The sequence below is a fragment of the Eriocheir sinensis genome, chromosome 35 (assembly GCF_024679095.1).
Source record: "Eriocheir sinensis breed Jianghai 21 chromosome 35, ASM2467909v1, whole genome shotgun sequence".
Taxonomy (NCBI): domain Eukaryota; kingdom Metazoa; phylum Arthropoda; class Malacostraca; order Decapoda; family Varunidae; genus Eriocheir; species Eriocheir sinensis.
In genome coordinates, this window is record NC_066543.1 from 3,521,013 (window position 1) to 3,547,513 (window position 26,501).

The window sequence follows — 26,501 nt, forward strand, 5'->3', positions numbered from 1 at the left end:
AAAGGCAAGGAGGGAGAGAAAGGGGAGATTAAGGATGAGTAAGGGAAGAGGGAAGGAAAGTACGGGAAGAGGGAGGGAGAGCAAGTGGAGAGGAGGGAGAATAAACGGGAGAAGGTGGGAGAAGGACAGAGGAAGGGGGGGGTAAAGGGAGAAAAGGGGTGGAGTTAGTAATAAGGGCTAAACAGGGAGAGGAGAAAGGGAGAGGTAGTAAATATATGAGATGCAGAGGGAGGGAGCGTAACAGCAAGGGATATTAGTGGTAGAGAAAGACAGGAGGGAGGGAGGGAGGGAAAGAGGGGTAGTAGGGAGTTATTGAGAGGGAGATGGGATGTAAGGAGAGAAAGAGGGAGAGAGAAAGATACTAGGGAAGAGATAAAAATAGGGAGATAAAGATTTAAAAGATACAGATAAGATAGTGAACGAGAGAGAGAGAGAGAGAGAGAGAGAGAGAGAGAGAGAGAGAGAGAGAGAGAGAGAGAGAGAGAGAGAGAGAGAGAGAGAGAGAGAGAGAGAGAGACTGGATAAAGGAGAACATGGATAAGAGGAGGGAGGTAAAAAAGGGCAGGAATTTAATATGGAGGAAGAAACAGATAGAAGAGACTACAGGGAGAGAAAGAGAGAGGGAGAAATATAGACAAGGAAAAGGGAAGAGGGGGTGGACGGGGGAAAACACAGATTGAGTGGATTGGTAAAGAGGAAAAGGAAGAAAAGGGATAGAGAGAGAGGGATAAATGGAGACTTAATGAGAAGGGACTGAGGGAGAAGGGGAAGACTTAGGTGGTAAAAAGAACAAGAAAAAAAAGAGATGGAGAGAATGAGGAAAAGTGTGAATGGAAAGAGAACGTGGTAATTTTTTATTATTATAGTGTTCACATTTATTTATTCTTATCATTTCTGTTATTAAAGGCCAGGTGTGTTACAGGTAGGGAAAGGGAGAGGGAGGAGTGAAATGAAGAGAAGGAAGAGGAGGAGGAGGAAGAGGAGGGAGAGGAGGGGTTGGGGGAGGGTAGAACAGTGCCAAGAAATGATAGCAGAGCAACTGTTTCGAGAATGCTACTAAAATAGATATAGCTTTTTTACGTTTATTTTTTTTAAGTAAAGATGACAGTTGAGTTATATATAAAAAAAAATTACTCTCTCTCTCTCTCTCTCTCTCGTCGTATTCCTTATCTCTTTCCTTATCTCTCCTTCTCTCCGTTCCTCCCCTCTCGCGTCCCTTCCTCCTTTGTTTCCTCCCATCTTTGGGCGTGGATTCACAAAGACATCTGCGTGATTGTGTTTTAATTACGAGATATTGTTCTCTCTCTCTCTCTCTCTCTCTCTCTCTCTCTCTCTCTCTCTCTCTCTCTCTCTCACACACACACACACACACACATACACACACACACATATGCAATCTCTACCCACCGCTCCAAATGATCTTTACCTCCCCCCCCCCTATTCTCCTCCTCCTCCTCTTCCCTCTCCTCTTTCCTCTCTCCCCTCTCCTCTTCCCTCTCCTCCCTCGCCCCTCAGGATGCATGCACTCACTTCCCCTTACAAGTGCATGCCCCAACCTTGATGCAATAGTACCTCCCCCAACCCCCCGATCTCTCTCTCTCTCTCTCTCTCTCTCTCTCTCTCTCTCTCTCAAATCCCATATCAAACAGAAACATGCACTTAATTTACTTCAATACATAGAAAAATATTAATAGTAATGATAATTTTAATATTTATAGTCGTATTTCCAGTGACATCTCCCTTTACCATAACAAGAAAGAGGTATTAAGTAAAGGTTTAGAAAGGGCGCACAGTAAACGGTAAGCAAAAACAAGATAATAAGAAGAGTAAGCAGAAGAGACTGACATAGGGGTGAATATATATGTCATCGTTGTCACTGTTCTTCCTAATCCTGTCATGTTCATTGCTCCTCCTCGTCCCTCTCACCCCACCCCGAAAAAAGGACATGTCACAGTTCTTTCTAATCCTCTCATGTTCATTCCTCCTCTTCGTCCCTCTCACCCCACCCCGAAAAAAGGACATGTCACAGTTCTTTCTAATCCTCTCATGTTCACTCCTCCTCCTCGTCCCTGTCACCCCACCCCGAAAAAAAAAGATACCCAGCAAACTTTGACCAAATATTATACAACAGGTTAAAAAAAGGGGCCACCCAGAGCATTCAGAGCACACAGGTAAAAACGCAGGTAGGTCTATTAGCATCGCCTCCCGCCCTGGCTCGCTGGAAAATGCGGCTTTATGATAATATAATGTAAATTAGTATTGTCTGAACGGCGTGATTAAAGCCGTTGATCAGACAATGGGCGGGAAAATATGTGATTACTTCCGCTACGCAACGCAAATTTCAGGTAAAAGCAACCCCTCGCGTGTGTGTGTGAGTGTGTGTGTGTGTGTGTGTGTGTGTGTGTGTGTGTGTGTGTGTGAGAGAGAGAGAGAGAGAGAGAGAGAGAGAGAGAGAGAGAGAGAGAGAGAGAGAGAGAGAGAGAGAGAGAGAGAGAGAGAGAGAGAGAGAGAGAGAGAGCGTGTGTGTGTGTGCGTATGTGTATGTGTTTCATGGTCTGCCTGGCCATTGCAATTATCAGCACTTCTACCATTAGTGTCGGTAAACGCGCCGCTACAGCAGTATTAACAACAACAGCAGCAGCAATAACAATAACAACAACATAAACAAACACTACAGCTTCTACTACTACTACTACTACTACTGATATTGCTACTTCAACTCCTCTCTCCTCTTCCTCCTACTACCACAGCTACCACCACCACCACCACTACTACTACTACTACTACTACTACTACTACTGCAAGATCTAATTAAGGTCAGTACCACCAAACTAAGCGGAGTTCTTTTCAAATTCAGACCATAAATCAGGTGACAGGTAGAAAAAAACACCTGCTCACTGCTGCTCTCCATTAATTACCTCCCTCGCTTTTTAAAACACGGCGGAACTTGGTCTGTTTGGAGGCCACTGAAAAACAGGATTATTAAAGTAAAATCTTATATAAAACACGAAGGAAGCGAAACTCCGAGAGAGGCAAAAATGGGAACTCCTAATAATGTTTTTTTTTTTGTGTGTGTGTGTGAACGTTTAGCGTCTGTCACTATTTATGAGGAGTCCCAACAAGGTGTGTGTGTGTGTGTGTGTGTGTCCCTCGGTAGCTCTATCACGAGGGAAACACAGATTAACCGACGAACTGATATGTGAGGAAAGAAAAAAGTTCCCGTGAAATGAAAGAAAAGTATTTAGCATATTTTCCCTCTCTCCTTTTTCCCTTTTTCTCTTCCCTTGCATTCTCTTCTTCCTTCCTTCTCATCCTCCCTAATATTCCTGTTTCCTCTTTTCTTTCCCAGAGAGGTCATTCATTGTTTTATTTAATATATAACAAATATTAAAGCAGATTTTTTCAATTTTTTTTACTTCTAGGGACAGTATTGCGTTTGATACCGAAAAAAAATCCCATAGTCGATTAAAAATGAAAGTCCGGGTAAAATACGTTATATTTTTAAATTAAATATTTCTAACTCTGGATTAGGCTCAGGACACGTGGATATGTCAACAGATACGTAGGATGTTGCGTGTTTTAATGGCTCTGGAAAGGGATGATGATGGAAGGGGAGTAGGGTAGGGAAGGGAAGATTAACAAAGGGAGAGGAGAGTGGCTGAAGAGGATATCAAGGAAAAGAAAAAGGATTGAAAAGAGAAAAGTAATTACAGGGGGAATGGAAGTGTGATGGAGGAAGTGATGAGAGTGACTGAAGGAGAGATAAATGGAGGAGGGAGATAGAAAATGAGGGTTATAACAGTATAGAGGGAAGAAGGATTAAGAGAAGGGAGATGTAGGAAGTAAATATATGTGTGTAGAGGAGGAAAGAAACATGGGAAAAAGAAATTCTTATATATAGAAAAAGGAAAAAAGAACAGTATGCAAGAGTTAACCAGCATCTCTAAGCCTTCCTTCCTCTGTATTTCCTCCTGCCTATGACTTAACTTCGGCCCGCCTGCCGGGGCCGAGGAGCTCTTCAAGGGCCCCCGTTAGCCCCGCCTTTGCCGTGAGGGAGCCCAAGGCTTCCCTCTCGGCCCCCACCGCCACGAGGAAACTTATACTCCAGGAAATTCCTAGACGAGTATAAAGTTAATATTGTGTTCATGCTGACAAACAGACTTTATCGATTCGGGGATGGAGCGCAGAATGGGCTCCCCGACTCAGCATCGAAGGGGTAGTTTGTGAGCCTGTAAGGGGACACTTTTTCGAAGTGTTAACATACCTAATCGTCTTCGAGATACTTTTCTATCTCGAAATGCCAATTAGAAGTATATTTCCGGGGCGTGCACGATAAGCCTTCTGGCGATTAAACTATAAAGGCCAAATAAAACGTGATTGGAAAAAAATACGGAAAATATCATAGAAAACAGAGAAAGAAGAAGAAACATAGCTTGGATAGCGGGTGACAATAAAACATCAAAACGGAGGAAAACATCACACATAGACGATGCCAAACACCGAAATGGTAAAGCACACACACACACACACGCACATACACGCACATACACAAAAAAAAGTTTCAACATAACAAAAACCGCACAAAGGGAAACACACACAACAAAAAAACACGACGGCCTCAACCAACAAGCGAAACCGAAAAACAAACAAACACAAACACCAACAAACAGAAACAAGCACACACAAAGACCTCCCTCCCGTCACCGCTGAAAATATCTTCTTTAGGGCGGAAGTTGCGTATCATTCTCAGGTGTCGTGTGTGTGTGTGTGTGTGTGTGTGTGTGTGTGTGTGTGTGTGTGTGTGTGTGTGTGTGTTCTTTTTTTTGCTGCCGCCATTGAGGTCATGAGTCACTTAGTGTTGCAATAAAAACAAAATACAATTAATATGAATAATAAAAACGCGGTAGAAGGTAGAAGAAGAATGAGAATAAGTAAAAGGAAATTTGAAAGAACATTTGTTTAGTAGTAGTAGTAGTAGTAGTAGTAGTAGTAGTAGTAGTAGTGATGGTAGTGGTAGCAGTAGTAGTAGTAGCAGTAGTAGTTGAAGTAGTAGTATCATTAGGGGTACTACGCTAGAAATAAAAATTAAATGAAAAAAAGTCTGAATCCTCAACTTGCATCCAGACACAAGTGAACACAAAAAGTAAATACGTCCCTATTTTCGCTTGGCTGTTTTTCTTTCTGGAGGTGTCGGTGAGGCTAGGCGAGGCGGCCCCTAACACATTCCCCACCCCGCCGCCTGATGACTCCCTCCCTTTTTCTGACACCCGCGGCACACAGAGGAGGACCGGCCTATGGAGACGCCGTGTTCCTTAATTAGACACGCGGCCGGCGACGACGAGGCTCACATAACGAAACACGCCTTCATATTTTCTTTCTCTCTATGTTAGAAAAGCTGGAATGAATTACCAACGCATCGCCGCCTGCCAAGATTATTTTATTACGAGACACCTTTATCCAAATTTTCTTGTTTTTGTCGTAAAAATTAATAACGATAATAATGACATTCCGTAAAAATAAATAACGAAACACCTTCACTTTTTTTTTGTGTATGTTAGAAAAAAATGAATTAAATAACCACGCAGCGCCGCCAGCTACGAGTTTATTTTATTTTTTCCATATCGAAAGACACTTATCACAATTGACTTTTTATCGTAATTAAGAAATTGGAACGTTGATAATATTAATGACAGTTATTAAGGAAATGCATAATGATGTTAGTCCGTTATAAAGTTGCTCAGTCGTCCTTTTTAGCGGAGGGATTAGACTTGATACATTTAATTTTGAGCAACACGTAAAATATTATAATAATGAATGTGTTATAAAAAGGACAACGGCTCTCCACTTCCAGCAGCAAATATAAGAAATAAAATGTCTATGTATTTTTAGAACGGATGAAAGTATACGTTAACTGAAAGTAAGTGATTTCGTTATACAGATTTTCAAACAATGATGATGCTAATATGAACATAACACTGATTTCGTTTTTAAAATGTGAAAACGTTCATTAAAAAGATATACTACCGAAAGAAACGAAAATGAAAATATAAAAAAAGGAGCGAGAAGAAAATCACCAACATTCGAAAATAAAAATCGGAAAGTAGAGAAAAGTTGTGCTCGGGAACATTATGGGTGGAGTTTTAACATAGAACTGGTTACACATACGACCACGTCAGCGTTAAGAATATTTGCTTAAAAGGAATACCTGGCGTTTAAGAAGCATTCAGAGTCTTGCCGTGAACTAATAAGTGTAAATAAAAATACATCATAAGTAATTTGAACCTAAAACGATTATCTTTTACAATGGAGAGAGAGAGAGAGAGAGAGAGAGAGAGAGAGAGAGAGAGAGAGAGAGAGAGAGAGAGAGAGAGAGAGAGAGAGAGAGAGAGAGAGAGAGAGAGAGAGAGAGAGAGAGAATGTTTTAATATCATAGGACGAAGATGAACATTTTTATTTCACCGCACCATTAGTATAAGGAGAGAGAGGGAGCCAACACTCTCCCCTTCGGAGGTAATATAGACGGATTATTCCTCCTGAGGGTCATTCGCGTCCTCTGCAGGGAAGGAAGCGGATAAACAGAGACGCAGCGGAAGGGGCGGAGGAGAGGGAGGACGATGAGAAGGGAGTGAGAGAGAGAAGGAGGCAGAGAGAGAGAGAGAGAGCGAATGAAGATGAAGCATGTGTAGAGAGGAAGAAGTGAGAAAGATACAGAGACAGGGGAGGAAGGAGAGAAGGAGGACGAAGGAAGGAGAGAAAGAGGGACACAGAACCGGAGGAGAGGAAAGAGGAAAGGAGATATAACAGAAGGAGAGAGGAGGCTGGAGGAACGGACAGAGGAGGGAGAGAAAGAACGGGAAGAGAAAGGAGGGAGGAAGAAAGAAAGGACGGGAAGGAGCGAGGAAGAGAGGAAAGAACGAGCGAGAAAGAAGGAGTAAAGTAAGGAGGAAAAAGCGAGGGAGAAAGAACGAGGGAAAAACAATAGGAAAATGGATGGAGGAAAGGAGAGAGAGGAAGGGAGAAAAACCTGAAGAGCAAAGAAAAGTAAGAAAGAGGGAGGGAGAAACAACGGAAGAGGAGGGAGGGAAGGAGGGAGGGAAGAGAAAGAACATGCAAGAAGAATTAAGGGAGCAATATACGAGAGGAAAAGAAGAGAAAGGGCGTTTAAAATGCTTACATGCGATCACAAAGAGGGGAAGAGGAGAGAGAGAGAGAGAGAGAGAGAGAGAGAGAGAGAGAGAGAGAGAGAGAGAGAGAGAGAGAGAGAGAGAGAGAGAGAGAGAGAGAGAGAGAGAGAGAGAGAGAGAGAGAGAGAGAGAGAGAGAGAAGAGGAGGAGGAGGAACTAAATGATAAGGAAAAAGCATAAGAGGAGGAGGAGGAGGAGGAGAAGGAGGAGGAGGGGGAGGAGGAGGAGGAGGAGGAGGAGGAGGAGGAAGAGAGGCGAAGTTTGGGTGCAAATATGAATAAGAAAATGAATATGAATAAGAAAATGAAGGAAAGGAACAGGAAGGTGAATATGATGTTGACGATAAAATGAAGTAAATACAAAATGAAAACCAAATGAAAAATAAGGCAGTGAAGAAGATGAACCACAAGCAAGAGGGAAAAGAGAGCGAAGGAAATTACAAAAAAAAACATAATGAAAAACTACCTCGAGACTACTTTAAAACCCACCCCAGTATTGCAATCCCTTTAAGTCATACCCTAAAGACATTAGTTCAAACAATATTCCAGACCTACTTCCCTACCAGCGTTCTACAAACCACTCTTACCGGCTAATAAAAACATCTAACGTATAAATTTTAGGTTAACACAGTAGCAGCGACGGGCTAGATTTGTGGCTTTACCGTGTACCAGCGACGGGCCAAATTTGTGGCTTTACCGTGTACCAGCGACGGACCAAATTTGTGGCTTTACCGTGTACCAGCGACGGGCCAAATTTGTGGCTTTACCGTGTACCAGCGACGGGCCAGATTTGTGGCTTTACCGTGTAGCAGCGACGGGCCAGATTTGTGGCTTTACCGTGTACCAGCGACGGGCCAAATTTGTGGCTTTACCGTGTACCAGCGACGGGCCAGATTTGTGGCTTTACCGTGTACCAGCGACGGGCCAAATTTGTGGCTTTACCGTGTACCAGCGACGGGCCAAATTTGTGGCTTTACCGTGTACCTGCGACGGGCCAAATTTTTGCCATGATATAAACCCCCAAAATAGACGATGCATAAACTGATCACAAATGCGTTGATATATATTATGAAATGGTTTGCGTGAGTGGTGATTTTTCTCTCATTTTTCTCACTTAAAAGGGACCTTTAAGAAACAAGATCCCCACAGCTACCGGGTTAAAAGTAACAGCAAGGCACAAACTCACCAAGTAAACGTTAGTGAAGTATGTGGAATATAACTAAAGTCAAGGGCAGTTCAGAATCTAGTGTTGTTTTTTTAAGCTTTAAATATCCGGTAACTCTTATGTCGGTATTCTCAGACGCTTTCACTTCTCACATCAAGTATTTACAAAGGCCGAAAAGGAGATGAACTGTGTCCTAATGAGAGTTTTTTCACGTCCATGGTACAGAAGAATGGTCAGCCTACTACCAGGGTCATAAAACTACCCCTGGAAATGCCCCAAACTCCTACGAAAGCCTTGTCAAATGTGTGTGATTGGTCGCCGAAATGTCTAAGAATACGGGCTTTAGGAAGGCAGGGCTTGGGGTACGACCGTAGGAGTAAAGGTGTGTGTTGCGTGGCCGCTGCAGGCAGTCAATATGAAGGAGGAGGAGGGACGTGTGGCTCAGGTAACCTCACCTTGAGCGGGGAAGGTGATCCTGGGAAACTAAGGGAACAAGCCGTCACGAAGGGAGGAGGAGGAGGAGGAGGAGGAGGAGGAGGAGGAGGAGGAGGAGGAGGAGGAGGAGGAGGAGGAGGAGAAGGAGAAGGGGGAGTAGAAAGAGGAGGATGAGAAGAAGGAGGGGGATTAGGAGGAGGAGATAAATGACAACAAAATAGGAAAAAAAAAATAAGAACAATAGAAAGAGGTGGAGAAGGATGAAACAGTTTAGTATGGGAGAAGAGGAAGATGAGGAGGAACAACGAGGTAACGGAAGTGAAAAAACGACGCTGGAAGTGGAGAAAATTTTATGCATGGGATGGAGGAAAGGCGTTGAACAGGGAGCAGAAATGACGTCGGAAAAAAAATATATACCAATAAAACGAGTATTCTCTTTTCTTTCTCTGTCGTATTATTTATTTCCACTCTCTCATTCTTTATCTTCTTTTCATCGTTATCATTTTCCTCCCCCCCCCCCTCCCCTCACCCCACCACCACCACCACCACCCACAAGATTCGCCATTATTGTAACTGTATGTCTTTTTTTTTTTGGGGGGGGGTGATCTGTACCTCCATTAAATTTTTATAACCACTATTTCTTATCTTCAGTTCTTATCTCCTCCTCCGCCTCCTCCTCCTCCTCCTCTTCCTCCTCCTCCTCCGTCTTTGCTGTCCTTCATCTTCCACCTTTGATTAGACAGTTAGTGTAGCTTGTCACAAACAGCCTCGTAAGGACCATCAGGTATGCTGTTGTTTGTTCTTCCTTTTAGCTCCTTTGTGTCATCATTATCACCATCACCATCACTATCATCCTTACCACCCTCATCATCACCATCATCATCATCATCACCCTTTCCCCTCGCATGTGTTAGTTATTTGCATATTTTATTTCTCGCTCGACCTTTTATTTTCATGTGGTCGTCAATATTCACTTCCTCTTTGCTCTTTTCTTTTATTAATCCTCGCCTCCAGGGTTATGATTCTTTTATACTTCTCCCTCCCCCCTCCTCCTCCTCCTCCTCCACTTCTTTCTCCTCCTCCTCATTCAACTCAACGCGGCCAAACCAGTAGTCACATTTCCATTTTGTACACAAATGCACGCAGTCTATTACCCAAAAAGGACGAAATTAGGGCGTATATTGCAACTGAGAAACCAGATGTGGTAGCCATCACAGAGACTTGGGCCAACTCTGCACATCTAGTATCTGAACTGTCATTTCCAGGTACGAAAGCTTCACACAAAATAGAATGCACAAGAAAGGAGGAGGAGTAATTTGCTACGTAAAAAGTACGCTCCCTGCCATAAAAATAGACAAACAGGATGCAGAGAATTACGACTCCGTCTATGTGGAAATAACTGCGAATAATAAGAAACTAACACTTGCGATCGTATACAGGCCTCCAAAACAACAAGCAGCCGATGACACTGCCCTGTACGAAGAGCTTCACTCTTTAACACAAAGTAAACAAGCAATAATAATTGGGGACTTTAATTGCCCTAACATTGACTGGGGACAATTGACTGGAGATCAAGAGGGTAACAGGCTTATAGAAATGGTGGAGGATTCGTTCCTCACTCAAGTTGTAACTCAACCAACAAGAGAAAACAATCTGCTGGATCTGGTATTAGTAAGCGACCCCGACCTCATTCGCGACTGTGAAGTTGGTGAAAAAATTAACGGTTGCGATCACCACTTAATCCGTTTCAATGTCAACATAAGTCACAAACTCGTAGACAATCCGTCAGTGATACCAGACTACAAAAAAGCAAATTTCAACCTAGCCCGTGAGCTGCTTCCCTCCGCGACCTGGGACCAACTTCACCTAACCGACAATACAATCGACAACGTGTGGAACAACTTCAAAGATAAGCTTTTGGGAGTAGAAAAGGCTACAGTGCCGACGAAACCCAGGCGAGTAAATGGTGCCGTAGATCCACCGTGGATGACCAGAGAAATAAAAAGGGCGGTAAACTTAAAAAAAAGGAATTATAACCTAATGAAAGAGAATGACACGGCCGAAGCCCGTACTCAGTACCACAACAGCCTCAGAGCTTGTCGCACCCTTATTCGGAGTAGTAAACGCAACTACGAAAAACAAATAGCGCGTGACATCAAGACAAACTCAAAAAAATTCTTCACATACATCAGATCGAAAAAGAAAGTAAAATCAAATATTGGTCCCCTGACAGACGAGACTGGAGCTGCAACTCAGGACAGTAAACAGATGGCCAGAATCCTCAACAGTAACTTCGCATCCGTATTCACAGTCGAGAACATCGAAACCATGCCCGAGAACCCTGACCCGCCGAGGGGAATCACGCCCCTGAAAATTGACTCAATATGCGACCAAGAAGTGAAAGAGTATTTGGATAAACTCGACACGAACAAGTCAACAGGACCTGACGGTTTGTCACCTCGGTTATTAAAAGAGCTTAAACAACAAATACTTCAGCCACTCACTAACATATTCAACCAGTCTGTTCAATTGAAAAAGGTCCCGGAAGACTGGAAGATGGCGAACGTAACACCAATTTTCAAAAAAGGAGACAAAAGCGTTGCATTAAACTACAGGCCCATAAGTTTGACATCAGTGGCAGGAAAAATACTCGAAAAGATTATTAGAGACAAACTTGTTAAGTTTCTAGAAGACAATAATGTAATCTCCGACACCCAGCATGGCTTCAGAAACAAGCGCTCCTGCCTAACGAATTTATTAGACTTCTTCCAAGGTATATATAAGAACTGGGATGCCCACATCCCCAGTGATGTTATATACCTGGACTTTCAGAAAGCCTTCGACAAGGTACCGCACGAGCGACTCCTTAGAAACTGCACTCGGCGGGCATTGGAGCCAATCTGATCGCGTGGATAAGAGATTGGCTCACCGACAGAAAAACACGAGTACTACTCAACGGACAGCCTTCCGATTGGCTTCCAGTCACTAGTGGAGTGCCTCAAGGGTCAGTGCTGGGACCCATTCTCTTCATCATATATATCAACGACCTCGAATCAGGACTGAAATCCACAATATCGAAATTTGCTGATGACACTAAAGTGGGGAAAGGCCCTCACAAAGACCGACTGCGAAATCATTCAGAAAGACCTCAATCACATTATCGAATGGTCGGAAAAATGGCAAATGTCCTTTAATGTTGACAAATGCAAAGTCATGCACATTGGGTCCAGAAATAGTAAACACATACATCATGAATGGGAGACCTCTGCAAGCGATGCAGGAGGAAAAGGATCTTGAGTCACTATCAGCAGTGACCTGAAACACGCGAATCACTGTAAAAAGCATACAACAAAGCCAACACTATGCTCGGGTTCATAGCGAGGAACTTCGAGTGTAAAACGCCAGACGTGATGCTATCCTTGTATAATTCCATGGTAAGACCGCACCTCGAGTATGCAGTACAGTTCTGGTCTCCTAATTACAGAAAGGACATTGATTTACTGGAAAGGATTCAACGACGCGCCACGAAAATGATACCAACCTTAAGGGCTCAACCGTACGAGGAACGACTCAAGCGACTCAATCTCTTTACATTGGAGAAAAGACGCCTACGAGGAGATATGATTCAAGTCTTCAAGTATCTAAAAAAATTCAATAACGTCGATTACTCCAATTTCTTTGAATTGCAAACCAACCTAAGAACTAGAAATAACGGTTTACCCATTCAGTCTAGTCGATGTAACACAGACATCGGAAGGAGTTTCTTTTCAAACCGAGTCATCCGTCACTGGAACAATCTTCCTTCAGAAGTAGTAAATGCGAATACTATCAACTCCTTCAAATATAGAATCGACCGTCACTTCGCTGCGTCGGGAGTAAACTGAATATTGAGTTGCTTTCATCTGCTCCTCAATATCGAGGCGCTTTCATCTGCTCCTCAATGTCGAGGTGCTTTCATCTGCTCCCCAGGCCCCAGGCTGTCGAGCAGATTAAATCACCAAAGCGGGCAACCTCGTAATGAGCCAATAGGCTTTCTGTTGCCTGCGTTTCCATGTTTCCATGTTTCCTCCTCCTCCTCCTCCTCCACTTCTTTCTCCTCCTCCTCCTCCTCCTCCTCCTCCTCCTCCTCCTCCTCCTCCTCCTCCTCCACTTCTTTCTCCTCCTCCTCCTCCTCCTCCTCCTCCTCCTCCTCCTCCTCCTCCTCCACTTCTTTCTCCTCCTCCTCCTCCTCCTCCTCCTCCTCCTCCTCCTCCTCTCCTTCCTGTTGCTGCTCCATTTCTTCTACTTTTTCTCTCTTCAATTATTTTTCCTTCCTTCATAAACTCCTCCTACTCCTCCTCGGCCTCCTCCTCCACCTCCTCCCCCTCCTCCTCCTCCTCCTCCCGCTGTTGCTGCTCCATTTCTTCTACTTTTTCTTTCTCCAATTTTTTTTCCTTCCTTCAAATACTCCTCCTCCTCCTCCTCCTCCTCCTCCTCTTCATCCTCCTCCTCCTCCTCCACTTCTTTCTCCTCCTCCTCCTCCTCTTCCTGTTGCTGCTCCATTTTTTCTACTTTTTCTTTCTTCAATTATTTTTCCTTCCTTCATAAACTCCTCCTCCTCCTCCTCCTCCTCCTCCTCCTCCTCCTGCTGCTCCATTTCTTCTACTTTGTCTTTCTTCAATTTTTTTTTCCTTTCTTCATATACTCTTCCTCCTCCTCCTCTTCCTCTTCCACTTCTTTCTCCTCCTTCTCCTTCTCCACTTCTTTCTCCTCTTCTTTCTTCTTCTTCTTCTTCTTCTTCTTCTTCTTCTTCTTCTCCTCCTCCTCCTCCTCCTCCTCCTCCTCCTCTTCCTCCTCCTCCTCCTCCTCCTCCTCCTCCTCCTCCTACTTCACCACCACCACATATTACCTAACACACACACACACAAATAAATAAAATAAATAAATAAATAAATAAATAAACATAAACTCACCTCAGACAATCTCAACATCATCCTTCCCTGTCACGCCTCCTCCTCCTCCTCCTCGTCCTCCCTCACAACGCATTAGCCAATCACCACTCACGGCCCGCAGCGAGTTTTGGCTCATCTGAGAAAGTGAAGGAAGCGAGGCGGCTCAGCGCTGGTCTCCTGCCCGCCGTGATTGTATATAAATTTTCTTCGGCAAGGGAGGGAAGGAACGAAGGGAAAAGTGAGAGGAGAGAAGGAGGGGAGGGAGAGGGGGGAGTGAGGGGAAAAAGAGTGAGAGTAGGGAAGGAAAAAAATGAGAGGGGAGAAAAAGAAGGAGGGAGGGAAGGAGGGATGATAGAGAATGAGGAGGAGAGAGAAGAAGGAGGGAAGTGTGATAAGAAAGGAAGGGGAGAGAAGGGTGGACTGGAAAACCTTGCCCACTTTGCTGCGGTGGTGTCTGTGATGTGAATAAAGAGAAGGAGGAGGAGGAGGAGGAGGAGGAGGAGGGAAATTAAAGAGCTCGGGGTACTAGCAGTGAAAGGAAGTGTCGGAGGAATGAAAATGAATGAGGTAAATAACAAGGTGTGTGTGTGTGTGTGTGTGTGTGTGTGTGTGTGTGTGTGTGTGTGTGTGTGTGTGTGTGTGTGTGTGTGTGTGTGTGTGTGTGTGTAAGTATATGCCAATTTCAACCCAGTATCAAACGTAAGACAAAACTCACACAAATATACCTTTTAATAACAATATACTTATTTTTTTTTCTTTCTGCCATACTCTACTGTCCACCTGGAGCCCCCTCATATTCCCAATTCCTCCTCCTCCTCTTTATTCACATCAAAGACACACTGCAGCAAGATGATAAGGGTGATAGACCAAGGACTAAAGGAGATATATTAAAAAAAAAAAAATCCAGAAATACGCTGTTCTTATAAAGTAAACAAAAAGTATGAAACAAAAACTGATTACTATTAACTCCAAATGTGTCTCCAAATGTGACCTGTTCTCTCACCTTTCCTACCTGCATTCTCTCTCTCTCTCTCTCTCTCTCTCTCTCTCTCTCTCTCTCTCTCTCTCTCTCTCTCTCTCTCTCTCTCTCTCTCTCTTTACAGGCTCTCTCTTTTCTCTCTCTCTCTCTCTTAATTTGGTCCTTTTTATGAGAGGACGTGGAAGGAGGTTGAGGATCAGGAGGAGTATGTGCGTGCGTGCGTGTGTGTGTGTGTGTGTGTGTGTGTGTGTGTGTGTGTGTGTGTGTGTGTGTGTGTGTGTGTGTGTGTGTGTGTGTGTGTGTGTGGAGGGGGCGTGCTTGAGGTTTAATGAGGCAGGAAAGTGGAGCTGAGACAAGGGAGGAGAGGGGGAGGAGGAGGGAAGAGGAAAGGGAGAGGGAGGGTAGAGGGAGGGGAGAGTGGAGAGGAGGGAAGAGGGTGAGGAATAGGAAACGGTAGCAAAGAGGCGTGGGATGGGAAACGGAAGAGGAAGGAGATAAGGAGAGAGAATAGAGGAGAGAAAATAAAGAACATACGAAAGAGAAATGGTAAGAAACGGGAGAAAGAAGACAGGAAAACACACAAAATGACGGATGGAAAAAGGAAGACAGAAGCGATGAGAGAGGCGAAGGAGAGATAAGGGCGGTGAGGGGAGGGAGAGATAAGGGAGACTGAGGCAGGGGAAGCGATGATGTAACTTGAAGAAGGGGAATGGAGGTTGAAAAGGGAAGATAGAGGGACGGGGGTTGAGTATGAGATGAGTGGAATAATTGGTGGATGGAGGACTGAAACGACAAAGGGATGGCGAATTTGATGATGGAAGGGATGAAGAAGGGAGTAAGGAAGAAGTTGTGATGATAGAAAGGGCAGAGGGGTAAGGAGTTTGAAGATGCTGGTGAGGAAGGGAATGACGAAGGGAGTGAGGAAAGGGTTGTGATGATTGAAAGAGAAGAGGGATGAGAAGTTAGAAGATGCTGGTGATGACGGGATGAAGAAGGGAGTAAGGAAAAGTTGTAATGATTGAAAGAGAAAAGGGATAAGAAGATAAAAGATGCTGGTGATGACGGGATGAGGAAAGGAGTAAGGAAAAGTTGTAATGATAGAAAGAATAGAAAAATGAGAAATTAGAAGATGTTGGCGATGAAGGAAATTGATAAGAAAGGGTAAATACGGTAAATGAAGAGGGGATGAGAGACGCGATGGTGTGATAAAGATGTGGTGATGAGGTAAGAGAGATGAAGAAGGCAGGTGAAGGGTGAGAAGCTGGGGTCATATGAAGTATGCGGGAGAGGGGTGAGGGAGGGAAGTGAGGGGTGGGGTGATGAGGGGAGGGGAGGTAATGAGGGGGATTAAGAAGAGAGGTTGCGGTAAGGAGGGGGGGGAAGGATGGGGAAGGGGGGTGAGGAGGTGTGATAAGGTGTAAATGACAGTGACTGAAGAGGTGTTGGTGTTGTGTTCTACTACATCCTGGTGGTGATGATGATGGTGGTGATCTCTCTCTCTCTCTCTCTCTCTCTCTCTCTCTCTCTCTCTCTCTCTCTCTCTCTCTCTCTCTCTCTCTCATCTATCTATCTACCTATTTCCATAACAAAAGCACATTTACACACTTTTTTTTTCGCATGTTTTCTTACGTCTATGTGTGTGTGTGTGTGTGTGTGTGTGTGTGTGTGTGTCTGTGTGTGCGAGATCGGCGGGACAAAATCGAAAACACACACACACACACACACACACACACACACACACACACACACACACACACACACACACACGAAAGCTAAAAACAAACAAACAAACAAACATTCCGTGACAAATAAGGCAGCCCCACAACCAGCGTGTACTAATATTTGTCCTCAGTAAGTACAAAGTTTCCCTTAATAAAAGTTTGGGCGGCGTGGACGCGGCCGCTCCCCGTCAAACATTTACCGCGCTGACGTGAGGCAAATTAACACTGAAAAAAGTGAGCGTGAATAAACAACGAGGTCTGAGGCGAGTGTTGACTAAGCAGTGAGGAGGTGTGGTAATACAGACTCAGCATTAATATCACCGTTAATAATAATGATGATGATGATGATGATGATGATGATGATGATGATGCAGCTTAAAAAGGAGTGCAATATTATCCACACACACACACACACACACACACACACACACACACACACACACACACACACACACACACACACACACACACACACCTGTTCATATTTTATTCCACTGTAGACATTAATTAGTATTGCTGATGTTATTTTCCACCTTCCCGAGGCGCTTGATGAGTATGTGTCTAAAAAGAGAAGAAACGTCTGTTTAAGCTCACCTGACTACCTGACCTACTAATTAGCAAGTGTGCCGGCGGCAGGTAAAGGAAGAGAGATTAGATGAAAGGGAGGAGGAGGAGGAGGAGGAGGAGGAGGAGGAGGAAAGAAGGAGCAAAGGGCAAGAGAGAAGAGAAGAATTATATATGGGAGGAGAGGAGGGAGATGCGAAACAGGAAGAAGGAATAAAAGGGAGAGGAAGGTACAAAGGGAAGATAAGGAGGAAGATAAACGAAGTAGGGAGAAAGGGACAAACGGAGGGAGAAAAGGAGAGGGAATCGACGTAATGAGAAAGAGGCAGAGGAATATAAAAAAAAAAATTAAATAAAAAAATGAAAATAGGACAACAAGGAACAGGGAGAATGTGGGAAGAAGGAAAGTAATGAGAGAAGAGATAAAAAAAAAAAACCTTCCTTCAGGGTCTAATGGGGAGAAAAGGACGGAGACGGAGGGGGGAAGGGGGAGGGAAGGGGAAAGGGAAGGAAAGGGGGAGAAGAAGAGGAGGGAAGACAGATGGAGGATAAGGGGAGAAGGGAAGAAGATAGGGAGATCAAAGAAGACACGGGGTTGCCAGTATACTCTCTCTCTCTCTCTCTCTCATCACATTCGTTAGTTATTTTCCTCGTTTGTAATTGTTTAGTCATCCTCTTTATCCTTTCTCATCTTCTTCCTCCTCCTTTTATTATTTTTCATTATTACTCTTCTGCTTCATTATCCTTCTATCTGTTTTTCTTCCGCGTGTGTTCTTCGTATATTTAGTCACTTATTTATATCTCTCTACACATGTAATTAAGTCTTTACCTCCCTTCGATACTTAATAAAATAATACGCGGAAGCCACAATGACCGTTTTGCGCTGAGACTTTAAAACCCAAAGATTATAATTACCTGCGATATGAACAATGTTTTATGTATTAATTTATTCAGTCCGGAAGGAAATGAGGATTGCATATTCATTTACTCGGTTCCTTTTTCCACCGAAAGTATATCGCAGTATCGGTAAAATATCGGTATGAATATATTTTGCATCCCTTTTTGTAGCGGTAGAGTATCCATTGAAAGGACTGTTCATTACATTTTCATTAATTTTCCATTATATTCAACTTTGCTTAACTTTTTCACATTACATTTAAGATTATATTCAACATTCATTATATTTTACTTGGAACAAAACTAGCAACACTTGACGGAGTAGATGACTAAAAAATGATATTAGTAGAAAGGTTATATACTTGAAATGGGTTTTTTTTTTTCACAATTGACAAATAAATAAAAAAAATTGAAAAAAATGAACACTACAGCAGCAAAATAAAACACCTATGGAATGAAGTAAGAAAATATTTATTTCCCAGTTTTGTGTTCTGAGTGGCATTTTGTTTTCAGTTACAAACGTTTCAGTAAAAATTAGATTAACCAAAACCATCAAGACGAATTAGTAAAAAATATCAAATGGTAAAACACACACACACACACACACACACACACACACACACACACACACACACACACACAAACAAAAAAAAGAGAAAGAGGATGTGGACAGCAAATTCATAAAGATGCAACAACAACAACAACAACAACAACAACAACAACAACAACAACAACAACAACAACAACAACAACAAAAGTCAAAACATTATAAAACAACAACAACAACAACAACAACAACAACAACAACAACAACAACAAAAGTCAAAACATTAAAAACAACAACAAAAGTCAAAACATTAAAAACAACAACAACAACAAAAGTCAAAACATTATAAAACAACAACAACAACAACAACAACAACAACAACAACAACAACAACAACAAAAGTCAAAACATTATAAAACAACAACAACAACAACAACAACAACAACAACAACAACAACAACAACAACAAAAACAAAAAAAACAACAACAACAACAACAACAAAAGTCAAAACATTATAAAACAACAACAACAACAACAACAACAACAACAACAACAACAACAGCAGCAGCAAAGAAAAGGTCCGCGCGGGTCTGTAAGTGGATTACGCCCGACACACATTGGATCAGACACAACTTTTAACACCATTACCTTGTTTTTCGGCGCCTCTTACAACCCATCACGCCTTCTTTATCTCTCTCTCTCTCTCTCTCTCTATCTCTCTCTATCTCTCTATCTATCTCTCTCTCTATCTCTCTCTCTCTCTCTCTCTCTCTCTCTCTCTCTCTATCAATCTATCTATCTCTATCAATCTATCTATCTCTATCAATCTATCTATCTCTATCAATCTATCTATCTCTATCTATCTATCTGTCTCTATCTACCTATCAATCTATTTCTATCTATCTCTCTATCTCTTCATATAACACATCCGATTCCCTTTATCCTGCCTTTATTCTCTTCTTCATGCCTTTTATTTTACTTTCCTTGTATCTCTCTATTTATTTATCTTTCCTTTATTCCTTTTCCCTCCTCTTTGCTCTTCTAATTACACATTCGATTCCTTTTCCCTTCCCATTCTCTTCCCTTCTCCGTGTTCACATTCTCACCCCTTTCCTTCCTCTTCCGCTTCCTCCCTCCCTTCCCTCCCCTTTCCTCCTCTCCCTCTCCCCCTCTCCCCCTAACAGCTCATCCTTCCTAGTTATTATGTGGTTATTTACAGGGCCACCTCGCGACAAAATCGTTATAAAAATTGTGTAGTTTGTCGCCGCTCTCATAATAAATCAAGAACCATTTGTCAAGTAACAGAACCTTATTGAAACTCACGGCAAGGCCCAGACCAAGACCAAGGCCCCGCACTGACTTTCCAACGGGTCACCTGTACAGCAAGAGCAAGTTAAATAAATATCTACTCCATTAGCAACAAGAAAAGGAAGAAAAATAGCAAAAAATTCACCGCGTTATAAGGAGTTAAGGAACACACGCACACAAAATAACACCAACACACACACACACACACACACACACACACACACACACACACACACACACACACACACACACACACACACACACACACTTTGAGGCATCCCAGACGGTAAAAAAATAATAAAGTGTAGACGCTCCAATTAAGGTGACGAGGTACTTATATTTATACTTTTACTCACAAGAAAAGCGTCAGGTCTCTCTCCTCCTCCTGGTCCTCCTCCCCCTGCCCCTGCTCCTTAAGTCTTACCTTCCGCCCCTGTAAGAAATAATAAGCCAGTTTAATGAAGCCCGTAAGCCGCTGATGACGTAAGGGAGCAAGAGAGAAGAAAGATGTATATTTTGTGGGTGGAGATTAATTACCAGAGTGACAAAAGAAGTATGGTGAGAAGGAAGGCATTAGGGAAGAAAAGGATGGAGGGAGGGAGGGAGGAAGATTCGAGGTAGAAAGAAAGAAAGGAAGGAAGAAATGAAAATAATATTAGAAGGGAAGAATGGAACGACGAATGGAAAGAAAAAAAAAGCAAGAAAGGATGGAGGGAGGGAGGAAGATAGGAAGCAGAAAGAAAGGAAAAGAGGAAGAAATGAAGAAAATATTAGAAAGGAGGAATGGAACGACGAATGGAAGGAAAAAAGCAAGAAAGTAGGGATGGATAACTGATAGAAAGAAGGAATAAAATTATGAACCAGTTATAATAATATTTGTATAAGCTCCAGAAACAAACAAAAAAAAGAATGATTATAAACATGAATAAACACACACACACACACACACACACACACACACACACACACACACACACACGTACATCAAGGGAAAAAAAAAAGCTGCGACAATGAACGACAGTATATATTAAAAAAGACATTATATTGATACACACGCCTTAAATAGCATATAAAAAAAATATATTATCTAAACATATTCAATGAACTCTTAACTTTACTGACCTTACCATCATATAAAGGGTAAATCTCAGTGAAGGATGTCATATATAAATACTCATTAATAGAAAACAAAATACTCAAACAATTGACTGTGTTCTTTTATCTCTATTCACCTGGAAGGGTTAAATGACCTCCCCGTGACCTATACACACCGAGGTCAATGTGGTGGAAGATGAGGAAGGATGGAGGAAAAAGAAATAAACTGAAGGGACGGAGGACGAGAGAGAGGGAGAGGAGAGGATGAGAAGGGGAAAGGGTGGAGGAGGAAAAAGAAGGAAGAAGGACAGAAGCGAAGGCAGAAAGAAAGAGGAAGAGAAATGGAAGGAAATATGGAGAAAAAATGTAGACCGAGATGGATGAAAGACAAATGAGAGGGAGAAAGGGAAGGAAGGAAGAAATGTCCAGAGAAAAGAAAGGCATGAAGGAGAGAGAAAGGGACGCAAGGAAACGCCTATAAAAATGGGAAGGAGTGATAATAATTCAATGGAGGAGGAGGAGGAGAAAAGAAATGAAGAACAGTGAAGAAGAAAAAGAAGTGAAGATAAATAGTGAATAACATCTTAGAGGAGAAGGAGGAGACATAAGAGAATGAAGAAGGAGATGTAGAAAAAAGGAAACATAAGCGAGATGCAAAAAGTAATTAAAGAAAACAGGGGGAATAGGGAGAGGAGTAAAGAATAAGAATTAGGAATAGGAGAAAGGAAGGAGGAGGAGAAAGAACGAAGAAATGAAGACACAGGATGGGAAGTGGAGAAGCAAAAAAAAAGAGAAAGAACGAGATGAAAGGAGAATTGTGGAAGGAAGAACCACGAGGGGAAGGAGATAAAAAAGAAAATGTAGGAGAAGGAGAAAAGAAGAGAATTGTGGAAGAAAGGAGAAGAGAGGGAAGGAGCAATTATGCTAGGAATGAACAGGAAGGGAGGAGGAAGGAAAGAGAAATGAGAAGAGAATTGGGGAAGGAAAGAAGAGAAGCAGATGAGAGAGAGAGAGAGAGAGAGAGAGAGAGAGAGAGAGAGAGAGAGAGAGAGAGAGAGAGAGAGAGAGAGAGAGAGAGAGAAAGGAAGAGAGGGAGGGAGGGAGGGAAGGAGGGACAGGAACTCGACATCAGGGGGGACATTGCCGGATGCCTGTGTGATGGGTGGAGGAGTGGGTGGAACAGCGGGTGGAGGAGGAGGTGGATGAATGGGTGGATGGGATTGGAATAGGTGGATCAGGGGTGGAGGAGATTGGATGTGGGAGGGAAGGAGTGAGATGAAAGAAATGTGTGTGTGTGTGTGTGTGTGTGTGTGTGTGTGTGTGTGTGTGTGTGTGTGTGTGTGTGTGTGTGTGTGTGTGTGTGTGTGTGTGTGTGTGTGTGTGTGTGTTAAAAGATGAGGTGGAGAACGGATGTGCAATCAGGAAAAAGGAAAAAAATGTGGATACGTGTGGGAGGGAGATAAAAAGTGGAAGAGAGAGAGAGAGAGAGAGAGAGAGAGAGAGAGAGAGAGAGAGAGAGAGAGAGAGAGAGAGAGAGAGAGTGTGTGTGTGTGTGTGTGTGTGTGTGTGTGTGTGTGTGTGTGTGTGTGTGTGTGTGTGTGTGTGTCTGTAAGAATAGAATGCAGAGATGAAAAAAAGAAACGTGGGAAGAAGGGCGAGGGCGAAAAAGGGAAGGTTGGCAACGTTTGTCGAAACATTTATGGAAAGGAAGCAAAATGGAACAAATGAAAGAGAATGGGAAGAGAGGGGACAGGGAAAGGCTGGAGTAAGGGAAGATAAGAGAAACGAGAGAGAGAGAGAGAGAGAGAGAGAGAGAGAGAGAGAGAGAGAGAGAGAGAGAGAGAGAGAGAGAGAGAGAGAGAGAGAGAGAGAGAGAGAGAGAGAGAGAGAGAGAGAGAGAGAGAGAGCAACAACAGTAAAAAAAGTGCAAAAGAGGACGAAATTAACAAAAAAAGGGGAAAAATAAAAGTCAAATGTTAGAAAAAAAGACAAACAAAAAATGTAGAGAAAAGAGAAACACACACAAAAAAAGGAAACCAACAGGCGGACAAAAAAAAATTGGTTTCTTGGTATTTTTTTTTTCGTTTTATACCACAAGAGATGAAAACAGACACAAACGTTTTCTTCTCTACCTCGATCCAAACGTTTTTCCTTCCTCTCTACTTTCATATGACGTTGAAAAGCTCCCCATCCTGCTCCTTCGTCCTGCTCCTCCTCCTACTCCTCCTCCTCCTCCTCCTCCTCCTCCCCCATCTTCCTTCTCATCTTCCACCTCTTCCTCCAACACATCCTCCACCTCTTATCCTCTCCTCTCACTCCTACTCGTAATTTTTTCTCTTCTTCCTCCCTTCCTTTTCCTCCTACTCCATTTGTAGTCCTCTTCTTCGTCTTCTTTTACTCCTACTCCTACTCCTATTTTTCCTTCTCCTCCTTTTACACTTACTCCTGCTTGTACTCCTCCTCCTCCTCCTCCTCCTCCTAGCTCCTCCTCCTCCACTGGGCCAAGATGAAGAGCGCTCCTCGGCCGTAAATCAGAGTAATTAGACACATGGGAGGGCGGGTAACAGGCGGCTCACGTGCTAATGGAAAAATAGTATCAAATAAAACGGGAAAATTGTCCTCCCACGCCACTCGTACTACTTACCGACGGCGAATGGCAGACGGGAAGAAGCAGATAGATAGATAGATGAGTACACAGAAATAGATAACTCACTAGATAGGTAAGCAGGTGCGGTTTGTATGTAGTATGTAGTCAGGTGGGTATGTATGCTAGTGGACAGGTAGGTATATGTAGAGATAAGAGAGATAGATAGACAGAGAAAGAGATTAGTAAGTAGATGGGTAAGCGGATGCGGTTTTTATGTACGTAGTCAGGTAGGTAGGTTGAAATATATATAGGTAAAAAAAGGTAGATTGATAGGTAAATAGATAAAGAAGTAGATGGGTAAGCAGGTAGATATGGTAGTTAGGTAAGCAGTATGGTTCTTAAATATGTAGGTAAATAAAGACAGAGGAATAGATCAGTTGCTAGACAGGTAAGCGAGTATGGTTTGTGTGTCTATAATTAGGAAGGTATGGTAGGAAGGTATGCAGGTAAATAGCTAGATAAATTCAGATATTCATAGATGGGCATACAGACAGACAGACGGGTAGGTAGGTATATCAACAGACGGAGAAATACATGAAGAGTAAGCGAATTCACTACAATAATTACAAAAAGCCGAAATGACTCAATACTCTAGAATGAATGAGGGGCTCCGCGGGTTCTATAAATATTAATCGGTTGAAGTACTATTTTTTTTTCGGTATTATTGTATATATTATCATTATTATTGCTGGCATTTAAAAGTACTCCTACCATAGTGCTCCTCCCCGCTGGCTCCACACGGCCATCGGGAGACACTAATAGACGCATCGCCCTCGCCCGGATCCACTCCCTTAATTTCACCGCCAGAAGGGATTAGCCGCGCACCAATAGAAAGGCTCGGTACTTTACACACGCACGCACGCGCACACACACACACACACACACACACAATGTTAGTTAGTTAGTTTATTGACCAAAAAGCGCTAATTTACAGTATACAATGAAAGGTACAAAATTCCCATTGGTCCAAATAAAGAAATATACTTTAACAAACTTAAATCAAAACACTGTCACCTATATATTCCTTTAACACTAGGCGATGCAAAAAACAACAAACACCCGCCATATAGTTACCACCATTACCACTATAACTGATATAAAAAAACATATAGCTCAACACACACACACACACACACACACACACACACACACACACACACACACACACAAATACCCCACACACACACACACACACACACACACACAAACACAAACACAAACACAAATACCCCACACACACACACACCACACACACACACAAAGGAAATATATGTTCTAGTCTGTTTTTTTTTTTTGTTTTTTTATCTTCGGGGAGGGAAGGGGAAAGGGTAAACACTCCCCCATAAACATAAAAAAAAATATATATATATTATCATTCCATTCATCGAGTCGGATATACTTAACTGCTTCCTCTGAACGTTAGGAAAAGTCACACCACGTTTTTTCTTCAATGCATTAATGGAAAACTGTTTATATAACTAATGAAAAATAAAGAAAATTAAATGCATGAATTTAATTAAACGTAACGGAGAGGCAATCAGCTTTCACTTGCTATGCATAAAAAATGAAGCAATGTGACAAATTCCGCTTAATATGAAAATGAAGTCAATGCATTACTAACAAGATGTGTAATTATACCCATTTCCCATTTCACTCTTCCCCCCCCCTCCCCCCCCCTCTTACCTAACCTCCACCCTCTCCTCCCATTACCTGCCTCACTAACAACCTACCATGTATCCTTCTCTCCTCCCTAGTACCTCCTATCTTCACCCTCTCCTCCCATTACCTCCCTCACTAACACCCTACCATGTATCCTTCTCTCCTCCCTAGTACCTCCTATCTTCACCCTCCCCTCCCATTACCTCCCTCACTAACACCCTACCATGTATCCTTCTCTCCTCCCTAGTACCTCCTATCTGCACAATCTCCTCCCACCACCTCCCTCACTAACACCCTACCATGTATCCTTCTCTCCTTCCTATGTACCTCCTTCTATCTTCGCCCTCTCCTTCCATACGTTCTTCCCTTCCCTTCTTATTCATCATCTCCTTACCTAGTTTATTCCTTCCTCTCTCCCTCCTTTCCTCCCTTCTAATCACCTCCTAATCTTCATACTCTCCCTTCATTCGTTCTTCCCTTCCTATGCACCATTTCCTTACCTAGTTTATTCCTTCCTCCCTTCTTACCCCCTCCTAATCTTCGCTCTCTCCCTTGATTCATTTATTTTCCTTTCTATTTGCCACCAGCTTGCTTAGTTCATCCATTGTGTTTTCCATATTTTCGTCCCTACCTCCGTCCCTTCTTCCCTTTTCACTCCCTAGCTCTCTTCTGCCTCCCCTGCCTACCTTTCTACCCATCTCCCTCCTTCCCTCTCTCTCTACCTCCATCCCTTTTCCCAACCTTTCTCCCTTCTTTCCTACCTCCCTCCCTACGTACACACCTGCACCGTCATCAGGTAATTCGACGTTCTCAGGTGCAAAACATTAATTAGCCGTCATTAAAGTGCATTATCACCTGGCCTGCGACACCTGGGTTAGTTAAGGGGCGGTAATGCCGAAAGTTAATTAACGGAATCCAGGTAAAAAGAGGTAGAGAGAGAGAGAGAGAGAGAGAGAGAGAGAGAGAGAGGAAGGAAGCTTTTATGGGTGGGGATGGAATGACGTGAGATTGATGTGCTGCTTCCCCCTTTTTTTTAGGAAAGAGCAATTATGAGAGTTCCATTTCTTGTGTGTGTGTGTGTGTGTGTGTGTGAGAGAGAGAGAGAGAGAGAGAGAGAGAGAGAGAGAGAGAGAGAGAGAGAGAGAGAGAGAGAGAGAGAGAGATGCATAATTCAGAATCCTCATTAAAAAATCAGATAATGAATGTTGTATATTAATTCTTAGTAGGAAGACGTGGAATAACCGAAGCCTTTTTTGTGTTTCATGGAATAATCAAGTAATCAAGGAAAGGTAAGGAACAAAAGGAAAGGGGGTGAAGAACGAGAGGGAGGAAGGAAGGAAAGAAGGAAAGAAAGGACGGAATGAATGAA